Source organism: Mustelus asterias, chromosome 13, assembly GCF_964213995.1.
Source record: "Mustelus asterias chromosome 13, sMusAst1.hap1.1, whole genome shotgun sequence".
Classification (NCBI taxonomy): domain Eukaryota; kingdom Metazoa; phylum Chordata; class Chondrichthyes; order Carcharhiniformes; family Triakidae; genus Mustelus; species Mustelus asterias.
In genome coordinates this window covers 22820907-22833213 of record NC_135813.1, presented here as the reverse complement: position 1 = coordinate 22833213, position 12307 = coordinate 22820907, and the positions used below count along the sequence as shown (strand labels likewise).

Genomic DNA, 12307 nt, shown 5'->3' with positions numbered 1-12307 from the left:
TTCAAGGCTTTCCCCTTTTCCCTCCTCCAGTTAGGAAAAAAGGAGAATATTTGGCGCACCCTTTAGCTTCAAGACAGTTTTCTACCTTAACCTCCTACAAGCTGCAAATTGTCATCTAGATGTGTTGCCAGAATATCAGAAGGTCTTTTAAATTCCAGAGAGCCTGCTTTGATTGTGATTTTATTAGCTACCTAGTTTGGCTGACTACAGAGCATAATAAGATAAATGTCCCAAATTTAGGCTACATCTCTGCCAGCTACTGATGTTCTGCTACCAGCATCCAGCAGAGCATGCACAGTGTTATCAGAGATCAACTTATGAATAATAGGGGGACATGCAGAAGGGTCAATTTAATGCGTGGAATTCTTCCAAAAAATCCCTGATTCCAAACAGTTCCTTGAGGCTAATTAGAACAGTGCTGAACCTTTGTCAGCATGCATGACAACAGTATCAAAGATTTAAGGAGGGAAAAAAAGGAATGCTGTACATACAGAACACTAAGTGACAGAAAATATTTCATAAAACATACGCTTCAACTTGTTTTGTCAGATCTGTGCTGTCATTAGATTATGAAATGTAGTATATTGGCAGGGGATTGTCATGTAGTTCTATTAGCCTCAATTACATGAATGCAGTTAATTGAGACAAAATTAGAATTAACTGCTGATCCAGATGAAACAGCATTACACAGTAAAAACAATGATCAGTAGCATATTGATTCAATCTTGTAACAACAACAAAGAAAATTCTCCCTACTCCTGAGTCAGAAAAACATATTAAAATGAATACATGTTTTTAAAAAAAGTTTTAAAAATTCCAGAGTAAAATTAGTTCAGAAGTCTCCTGCAGAATGTATAGGCAAAGCACGTCCTCCAGCCATAGGATGTATGCTTGTACGTAACAGAGTACTAATACTGATGCCAGCAACTTTATGTAATTTGCGCTCAATTCATGCTCTGGTATCCCTAGAGTACTGTAGCTGCTAGGTAAATGGGAAAAAAACAGTGGAGCAAGTCAATTCAGACGAAGTTGATCCACATAATGATTTGATTTCCTGAGTTGAGAACATTATTGATTTTGGTGAACATATCTTTAACCCTTTAGGCTTTATTCTATGCAAACATTGAAACTTGATATGACAAAAATATCCGTTTAAAAAAGTGTAAAGATTACAAACAAATCAGTTGATGGCACAACAGTAGAAAAGCTAGAATTAGCAGAAAATAATGAACTCACTTCACAAGTTCATTGATAGTAAGTTGTAACTATTGATTAATCTGACTCCACCTAACTGGTCACAATAATGTGTGTTAGGTTATTTGGCTGGTAGGGCAACCATTATAGCTGTGATTTAAATAAATTTGGAAATTATTCCTTGGAAGACTATTGCAATGTCATCAAAAGCACAGACACCACAATCAAGAAAACCTTCACTGAAATACATCTTAAGCTTCAGGTTACTAACTGGGGTAATTGAAATATTGGCTTGAAATTGTATTGCATGAGAGTCTGGGTTTGTTCAGTACAACATTATTGAAATAATATGCAAGAGCCTAAATGCATATTTAACTAAGAAGTAGATCTAATTCTAAGATGGTTACACATTACAGAATTTTTGATTCACGATATCAATCTAATATTCCAAGGCAAAAATAATTGGTTCACATAAGCCTGGCTAATAGATTTTTCATGAAAAAAATGAATTTTACATACTTGTTGGAATCCAGAGCCCAGTGAATATCTGTAATAATTTTATCACTCTCAAATTACTTTTTAGTTACTATTCCAGAATCCATCTACCTAGAAAACTGTTGCATAGGTCTCATTTTCATGTTTATATAATCAGGAAAATAAATGCGTTCACTTGATTTTACATTAATTACCCTGAGCGTTCCACCATCACCTCCACTCACACTTCACATTTACAGTTTTTCCATTGTTTTGTTCTGCTGTTTTTACTTCTTGTTGATTTAATTGTTATTTTGGATGCATTTTCCGTTATTTGTAGATCCACTGGTGTGGATTTGAATGGAATATTGCTGTGAAAAGTTAAGTCCTCAGACCATGGAAATTTGAAGCCAGAAGTTTCTTCTTGTGTGTCATAAAACATGCTCTCGCATGAGCAAGGATACGCACTCCTCTCCACAATCAGAGCAAAAGACGGCAGACAGCTAGCTCGACAACTGAACCGACAACCAAGTCAACCATACAGCCTTGCTGTGGTGCAAGTTGAACTTATTTTCACTGTCCTAATGAGTCACTGTAGAGAACAACACATACCTTATACATGCATGTAACTACTAATTCACAGTATACAGATTATATTATATATATTATATATATATATACATATATAATAAGACACAAGAATAACTAAGCCAATTTTCATTAATTTTGTTACTATAGTCACAGTCTTTTTTTGAATATTTGCTGTTTATTAATCCAATGCCAAGGTGTAAACTGCAAAAGAAGTGGTATTCCACTTATATATACTGTTAATAGGAACTCCAAAGCTTTGGATGGAAAGAAGAAGTGGCCTTTGGATAGAAAACAGCTATTCACATCAACTTAACTCAGATTACTTCTTTAATATTATGAAAGGTTTTGATATAACTCAACAGTAAACATGTTTCCACCTGTGGAAAGAACAAAACCAGGAGGCCATCAATTTAAGGTAGTCACTAAGAAATCAAATAGCTTATTTGGAAGAAACGCCTTTATCCACAGTAATGAGAATGTGGAAGTTGCTACCAGAGGGACGAATTGTAGTGAATATTATAGATGCATTTAAGGGAAATCTAGGTAGGCAGATGAAGGAGAAAGGAATAGTATGTTATACTGGTGGAGCTACGTGAGGAAGGATGGGAGGAGGCTTGAATGAAGCATAAACACTAGCATGGACTGGTTGGGCCAAATGGCTTGTTTCCCTGCTGTGCATTCTAAGTAATTGTTAGTAAAATGCCTTGAAAAGGGTAAACAAGTTTTAAAACATAGTTTGCAATAACTTTAGACACAATTTTATATTGTTAGCACACCAAATACGTCAACTTTTACCCAATTACTTCGCTGTGAAATATAGTACACAGCATTTACCTTTCTAAATATAGTTTAAAATCTCACCATTCCTAGCCTCTCCCAAATTCTATGATCTTTGATTCCATGTCTTTATATATTTCTGGTTCCCCCGCTTCCATCACTGATCGTTCCTTAAGCTACTTGTGTGCAAAGAACCTCCTTGTCAGCATCTCTGCTTTTCCACCTGCCATCCTGTACTCAAGCATCTTTATTCCCTCCTCCTAAACATTGTTCCTGTTCCCTTCTCACCCTCTTCCACTCACTTTTCTCCCTTTACTATACTCTCTGTTCACCACGCTGAAATCGCTCCGAGGAATCTTTCTATACATGATGAATGCTACAGGAGTGCAAGTTGTAAATTAAGCAGAATTGCCAAGCCGCAACTATTCAGACTTGGCAGTCCCTGGTCAAATCCAATTCCCACAGGAAATTGACACATTTCCATGTACTGGAATTCATTTTAAATACTGCCCAATAGCTTTCAAGTATCTTCACTATGACTCATTAAAAATATTTGTACATACATCCCAATAATTAAAGGTTCCCTTAACTCCAGGTTTGAAAAAAAAACACACAGGAAGTTGCAGAAATATTAATTTAATTGCATACTGTAGTACAGTAGCAGATTGTTTGATTGAACTGTACCATTTTTCAGTAAAGCCACCAGGTGGAGCTTCCCACAAAGGACAAAACTGAATGCTTATTCTGTTGGTCAAACCGTAGGGCAATACAGGTGTCGGAAGTAAAAGAAAGCATGTAACTCACCCAGCAAACAATGTTGTTCCTGTCCACATGGGATGTGTGTTTGTGGGGGTAGAACGCTACAATTTAAAACAATCTTGCAATCAAAAAAATTCCCTGGCAAAAACCATGAACTGGCGGTTAAATTAATGATACTGCACTTTTGGGCAAAGGCTCCATCATAAAACAAACACACCAGTCAAAATACAACAAAGTAGTCCAAGGCTGAGACAAATAACCCATGGTTGTAGAAATCATTAAAACCATCAAGATTAGAACAAAAATGGAAATTTGAATGCATTTTTCCAGAACTCTATCATTTTCCCATTGCAGCATTTAGCAGTTTTTACTTTAATTGAGTGAAGTATCTTGGCCTCAACCATCACTGATAGAACTATCCTACATAAAAATCTATTTCCTATCATTTTCATAGAGTTCATAGAATCCTACAGTGCAGAAAGAGGCCATTTGGCCCATCGAGTCTGCACCGACCACAATCCCACCCAGGCCCCAACCCATAATCCCAAGCATTTTGCCCTAGCTAGTCTCCTCCACCCTCCCCCCCCTCCCTCCCCCAACACTAAGGGGCAATCTAGCATGGCCAGTCCACCTAACCTGCACATCTTTGGACTGTGGGAGGAAACCAGAGGACCTGGAGGAAACCCACGTGGACTCGGGGAGAATGTGCAGACTCCACAGACAGTGACCCAAGCCAGGAATTGAACCCGGGTTCCTGGCGCTGTGAGGCAGCAGTGCTAACCACTGTGCCACTGTACCGCCCCTTAATTTCCTTAAATTTGTCCTTCACAACACTCAAAACTGTAGTCCCTGTTCTGCTGTACTCTCAGATTTACCAGTACTTTCTCTATCAAGTATCTTACACATCTTATGTAACTCTCCAAGAGCCTCTCTGTGAAATATCTTCACGATTAAAGAACCCTGCTCAGTGTGTCTCTCATAACTCTCCCTCAGACATGGAGGATCAACCTGCCAAAGTACAATTTCTCACAAAGGGAATGGAAAGCTAAACATAAAAATGAGTCCTGACAAAAGGTCATCAGCCTGCAACTGTACTTCTCTCTCTCTTCACAGATGCTGTCTGAACTGCTGAGTATTTTCAGTATTTTCCCATTTTTGTTACACATAAAATATTGTGTTTTTCAACATTCTCTTATGATATTCAAAGACTCCTCACTTATGAAATATGGTCTTGGGAAAGGAAAAGGGGTGTTTAACTATCACTTTGGTGAGGAATATTGTACAGAAGATTTATCTGTATTTTAATACACTTTCAATTTAAATCATAATTCACTCAGAGCTAGACAGGAAGTTGGATCAGAATACATATCGTTATTCTGGCTAATCTTTTATATCTCATCGGTGAAATAAGTTAGAATATATAGCTTATATACGTAAAATAAACCCCACTCTACTTGCAATACAGATTTGGAAGCTTTTATACTAAAGCACCCATTGACACTGTCTACACTTCCCGCTGCCTTGGAAAAGCAGCCAACATAATTAAGGACCCCACGCACTCCGGACATACTCTCATAGAAACCCTACAGTGCAGAAGGAGGCCATTCGGCCCATCGAGTCTGCACCGACCACAATCCCACCCAGGCCCTACCCCCACATATTTACCCGCTAATCCCTCTAACCTACGCATCCCAGGACTCTAAGGGGCAATTTTTAACCTGGCCAATCAACCTAACCCGCACATCTTTGGACTGTGGGAGGAAACCGGAGCACCCGGAGGAAACCCACGCAGACACGAGGAGAATGTGCAAACTCCACACAGACAGTGACCCGAGCCGGGAATCGAACCCGGGACCCTGGAGCTGTGAAGCAGCAGTGCTAACCACTGTGCTACCGTGCCGTGCTCTCTTCCACCTTCTTCTATCGGGAACAAGATACAAAAGTCTGAGGACACGTACCAACCGACTCAAGAACAGCTTCTTCCCTGCTGCCATCAGACTTTTGAATGAACTTACATTAGGTTGATCTTTGTCTACACCCTGGCTATGACTGTAACACTACATTCTGCACTCTCTCCTTTCCTTCTCTATGAACGGTATGTTTTGTATAGTGCACAAGAAACAATATGTTTCACTATATACCAATACATGTGACAATAAATCAAATTAAATCAAACAAAAATCAAAAATCATGGATAGACACTCCATTGAATAGAAAGCAGGCTAAGTGGTGAGGTGTGAGGGGAAGAAAAGGAGTAGGAGTGACATCTGCAAATTGGCATAACAGTGGTGTCAAGTGATTATCTCAAATTAAGTTTCTCCCCAATAAGTAAGGTATTCCTTTAAACACAGCCAGATACTCGCACAATTATATGGACCAGCCACTACAACCATTTCAATTCAAGACAAAATAAACAAAACATTGGGATCATGTATTGTGGAAAATAAATCTGAAAAGTGATTTTATTTCAAGCATATGTACAAGGTATTGTGCACGATGTTGAACAATCAGATGGCATTCTTCTCATACTTTCTTACTGCAGTTACAGGATCCCTTCCATAAAGCCCTGCACCTACCTATATGTTTGGCAAACATTTTGTCAACATTGTGGGGGAGTGAGAAAAGCAAATGATTGTTCTGTAGAGACCATAGTGATATTGATCCCACTCCCTCCCAATGATCTGGAGAAGAGCCCTGAAAAAATAATCCTTACACCATATTATTTGGATACAGAACTTCACAGTGGAGTCATTGTAACTTCAACACAAGACGGCAACCAGAAAGCGGCAAAGGTGGAGGATAAAAAGCTGAAAGAATTGACAACTGGAAACTGAACTCAAGGAACAAATCACAACCTCCAAAAGCAAGACCATTGAACCATTAACTTCTAACATGGACTGGACGCTGTCATGGCAAGTCATGCAGACAACTAATCTACCAAAATAAAAACAAAAACTGCTGGATATATTCAGTAGGACAGGCAACATTAGAGGAAGAAAGATTAGGCATTTTACCACTTACCAAATTCAACATTAAGTTCAACAATTTCAGATCAGTAATTTCAGGTAATCTACTGAAGGTGGTTGTCTGATGGCCAACCGCACCAGAATCCTTGATTCGAAACCCTCCGGTAGAATGACAGTTATGCTGTTAATGTAGTTCTAAAATTCTTGACACTGCCCCTTCCTGCACTAGAAACAGAAATAAGGTACCAGCTCCCAATGCAATCAATATTCTTGGTATGAGCAATAAATTTGATTTGTAAACAAAATCTTCACTGTATAAAGCATAACACATGTCTATATCCCCGCCCCCTTCTTTGAACACGTTCAGAACTGTGCTACTAAATTAAAGCCAGCAGACCAAAATTAAACACCGCACACAAGTCAGACATCATCTTTTTAATGGTTGTCTGAATATGTAGAAAGATGCCAAACTCACTTTTATTGGCTGACATGAGACATAAACACTATTGATTGGGCTTAAAAAGAATAAAAGTTTTTATATATATATATTTTAACGGGTTATGCAATGTGAATACCAAACATTTGACTTTTACTCAACTTCCCAAGTGTCATTAAAAAAAAATCAGAAACTTCTAAAGCATGTAGCCAAGACTGCTGAAAAAGATTCTTTATTGAATCAGTATATAATCAGCTTTGTATGCAATTCTTTAGCAGCAACAGAACACTTTTCTTGCAAACAGCAGCAGCATGGAACATGTAAGAATCTGGCACCCTGTGGCTAAGCAAACTGTCTTAAAACTTTCTGCTTGGCAGGATTCCATGTGCGTGTCTGTGTGGTTTTACAAGTACTGTACTTTGTGCATTACATTACATCAGCAGTGTATTTCATTGAATTTTAAATAGGCTGGTAACATTCTAAAGTCTTGTATATCTTCAGTTGGAAATGGTGATTATTGAAAACAACGCATCATTCTTTAGAGTATTTAAATTTATGTTACTTTACTCAAAGAACCACAAAATACCAATAGGTTAAAATATAATGCAAGAGAGCTGATCTGCAACAGTGAGAAACACATTGTGGATAATAATTTCTGTAAGAAAAGATCATGGAAGATGAAAAGTAATCAATGTCAAGCATCCATTGGTTATTTACCCATAAGTGCACCAAATCTAATGTTTTTAAGAGTTTTTAAGTGCCCCATGAACTGGTGTGCAATGAGTTTGAATCAAAACAAGTAAATTAAAGGTTTTTACCAGTCTCAAGATTAGATTGTTCTCACATAATGATATCACTACAGAGGGAGCTATGTCCAAACCCTGTGTTGGTTTGCAGCCATATCAAACAACAGTAAACACATGGTAAGTATGCACATGGTAAGTATGTGACAATTACTCCATGTGGCTGCCTTGTTGATGAAACACATGAGGCATGAAACTAGTCCAAGTTTTAGCTGCTGCTTATGTGAAATAGTTCTCAAATTTATTTGTAGCCCCATGATCTGGAATTGCTTCCCTTAACCTCCCTCTCCTCCTTAACACCCTTTGACCAAGTTTTTGGTTATCCCTCCCCCAGTAGTGACTTTGGCTCAATCCCCATTTTTTTCCTTATGTTTCTGTGAAGTACCTTAGGATATTTTTTTCTGTTAAAGGCACTAAATGAATGCACGTTGTTGTCTTTGAACAAATCTCCTCAATATTACACCAAACAAGAGACCTGTGCCCAAACATCTGCATTAATAGCTAACAAACTGTTGAGATTTTCTGGCACTTTCACAGATGTCTCCATAGGGTCTTTATCAGTCAGAAGATAGATTTTCTGATCATCCTCGTAATATGGAACAAAACAAAATGACAGTAATTTTCTTGAACTGGAAAGAATTCGGATACCAATTTATAAGTAACTTTGACAAAAGACTCCCCATCCTCCTACACATGCTTTTTCAGTTTTAATTAATATAATGTAAACTAAACACAGATTAGTCCAAAAATAGCACTGCTCAAATTCAGCTTTACTCAAAATAGGGCCTCAAATCATTTTCAAAACTTCAGATTGGATACTTTAAAAAATATTAAAACATTTAAACATGTTCCAAAGCAGCTAAAACTTACATTATATCGTTCCTTCAGATGAGGGAAAAAAGCTAAGCAGTAATAGGAAGGGGTTCAGAGAGTGGTCAGAAGAGTGAGAATTTATGGAAGCTTTTGAAGGAGGTAACAAAGTAGGTATGCAGAGGGGTTTAGGGAAAGCATTCCAGCATGGGTGCCCATGAGCAAAGCTCTGCTGCAACTGGTGAAGCAAAAAGGTCAGAGACTCAAGAGTATAGAGTGCTCGCTATAACTTGGTGGGTAAGAAGGGTGCAGTGGGCAAGAAGGGATGAGGCCATGGAGAGCTGTGCAAGTGAGAATAGGAATTTTAAAACAAATGAGTTGTGATTGGAGAAGCCAATGCAAGTCTAATACAAATGGGGGAGCAAAGGCAAAGTATGACAGAAACAGGAGTCACTATTTCAATGAGATTGCTGATCTGTAGTTAGAGACTCCATTTCCATGGTTTTCCTACATATATATTTTTTAATTTTTGTCTAGCCAAAAGCTATCGATTTCAGAATTAAAATTATTAACTGAGCTAGCTTCTACTGCTTTTTGTTCGAGAATTCCACACTTTGACCACCCTTTAGGTCACAAACTGATTCCCAACTCCTTTATGAATCGCCTGGCTATGGTGTAAGGTTATGAAAGAAGTGGGGAGAGAGAGAGAGAGAGCCAAGTAGGAGAGAGAAAGGGAAAGAAAGAGAGAGAGAACGAGGTAAGACGACAGAAATGTAGAAGACAGGGAAAAATAGACTAGGGAGAGAATGAAAACAAGAGAAAAATAAATCAAGATTTTATGTATAGGGTGGATATGATCTTGAAATTCTATAAAAGTGGAACTGATATTTCATGAACAATTACATTAGAAATAAATCTGTATTTGATCCACTCCAATGTTGCTACTCTCAGACATGCAAGTACAGAGGAAATTGATTTTTTTTAAATATAGACTTCTGTAATGACTCCACTGACTTGCAAATGCCCACAACATTCCAAACATCAACCAAGATTATCCAACATTGCCATTGCAGTTGAGCAGCCAATTGGCTACAATTTAGAATTAATCCCATTTCATGAAAGGCCACGAGGCAAAACTTTAACTCTTGTTCTCTTCGCAGATGCGGCCTAACCTGCTAAGCATTCAGAATGAACATGTACTACAAATTATAGCTCAAAAACAATAATCCATTCCAATCTGAGCAATAGTGGTAAAAAATATATTAAACCTGGCTTGGCTTAAAAGTTTGATAGAGTTACTAGTTAATCGACAATGAGGCATTGCGAGGTACAATCTTCAAATTCAGCAGGATTAGAGATCAAAATACTCTGCGGTGCATGTTGAGGAGTGAGGAGATGAGAATCCAAGGTGTGACAGCACCAGCAATAGTGAGAGGGTGGAATTACATCAGGACAAATTTACCTAGGCAATATAGGTGATTTCCATTGTAGGCTGAAGTTGTGCACGCAGATCAAAATTTATTTGTATAAATAATACTGTGGTCATATGAAGGAGGCTAACAGATTAAGGCAGATTGAAGTTACACACTGCCGCTGGTTCCTCTCCCTTAAGACAGCCAAGCTCAAAGCATGGTCATTTAGGTAATATACTGGAGGGATTTTGTGGACTGTATAGCCGGGCCCTTGTGGGGAAATCAGTTAGGGGCAGCACAGTAGCACAGTGGTTAGCACTGCTGTCTCACAGTGCCAGAAACCCGGGTTCGATTCCCGGCTTGGGTCACTGTCTGTGTGGAGTTTGCACGTTCTCCCCGTGTCTGCGTGGGTTTCCTCCAGGTCCTCTGGTTTCCTCCCACATTCTGAAAGACGTGCTGGTTAGGTGCATTGACCTGAACACGCGCCTGACTGTGACGACTAGGGGTATTTCACAGTAACTTCATTGCAGTGTTAATGTAAGCCTTACTTGTGACACTAATAAATAAAGTTTAACTTTAAATTTTGAAACAAAAAAATCTCAGTCATCAGTAAAGGTTGTAGTCCCACCATCTAATGAACTGTACAACTATTAATTCTTAAGCTGTTTCTTAAAGTATCAAGTACAACATACATTGTGTAAAACTGAGGCCAATATCTATTAGAGAGCCCTCTATGCCAAACTCTGATAAGTCATCTATATGCTTGCATGCCGAAAATAGAACCCCACTTCAAAATAGGATTTGAGCTAAAACAGTTGAATGGCTTGGAGAATAATGTACATTTTTCAGTTCCAAACTGGCCACTGGATCAGGGCCTCAAATTTAACTTGCAGGACCACTGACGGGCTCTTAGATTACACTGTAGTACATTTTACTGCACCAGAGTTCTGAGCTCTGATGAGAGCACTGGCCTGAACCTTTGTTACTTTCTCCGCAGAGACAGCCTGAGTCTTTCCAGCATTTTTGGTTTTTATTTCAGATTTCCAACAGTAAAGCTTGCTCACCTTCTTCATACAGATATTTCTTGAAGTAGGCTTTCTAGAATTTCTGCGCAAGAAAGCATTTGTTGATCCATAGCTTAAAAATTTGGAGGGGGGGTTCTAGGGTGGCTTGCAACAACATTTGTGCATTCTCTTAGGTCTTATTTAAGCACAAGAGTTGGCTGGGGCCGAAGGTCAGTTCAAACCCAGGTCTGTATATGTCCCACAGAATAGCTTTCCCATAGAATTAAAACCATTATGCTTGTTCAGGTGAATTGGGCAGAATGTCGGTGTGTGAACTATTCAAACGTATACTGGTTTGAAATCTAGCCGACACAGGGAATTACCTATTTGATCCAAAATTATTTTGCATACAATAGCAATGTTTGCAACAACATTTATATTTCTTTTTTTAAACACTGTTTGTACAAAGGATAAGGATTATTTCAGTCAATATTTGATAATTCACATATAAGATACCAGTATTTGAAAAGAATAAAAGCTAACCTTAAATTATTTGCTGTAGGCAATGCAGACTAAGTAGTGTTATGAAAATGCTGGAGGATCAAGATGCTAGGGACACACTGCTTCCATTTTTGTAATGGAATGGATATTTACACATACTTTTGCAGGTAGGTGTTCAACCACAGAGAATGAATAAATCTCCTCTCATCAAGATCATCCACGAGTATTTCCTGAAGTGAAGCAAGATTGAGGCTAAGTAATTATTGACAAAACTGAACAGAAAACACTCGTGGATTCATCGCAGCCTATAGGTTGCAGAATTATTTCCTTCTGCAGCTGAATAACACCTCAATTACTGAGACAGCAAGAGCATGGTTTCTCTCGAGGGTCATATATTTACCCTCTAATCTGCTTAAACCTATACTGCAAAGAAAAAAATTAATGCTGCAGCCTAGAAAGGATGGATTTTGCTCTCGATTAAAAAGTTTGGATCAGCCAACTTTGTACAGTCCAACTAATTCAGAGAAGTGATGTTAGAAAAATCAAAATATTGATGGGAGAAAGGAGTAATAAAACATCT

General features: G+C 38.3%; 1 protein-coding gene across 10 annotated transcripts in view; it reads right to left on the bottom strand.

Annotated features, from left to right (window-relative positions):
* Window positions 1-12307, bottom strand: part of dennd1a (DENN/MADD domain containing 1A) — a 532879-nt gene that overhangs the window by 402513 nt on the left and 118059 nt on the right. The window lies entirely within an intron of this gene.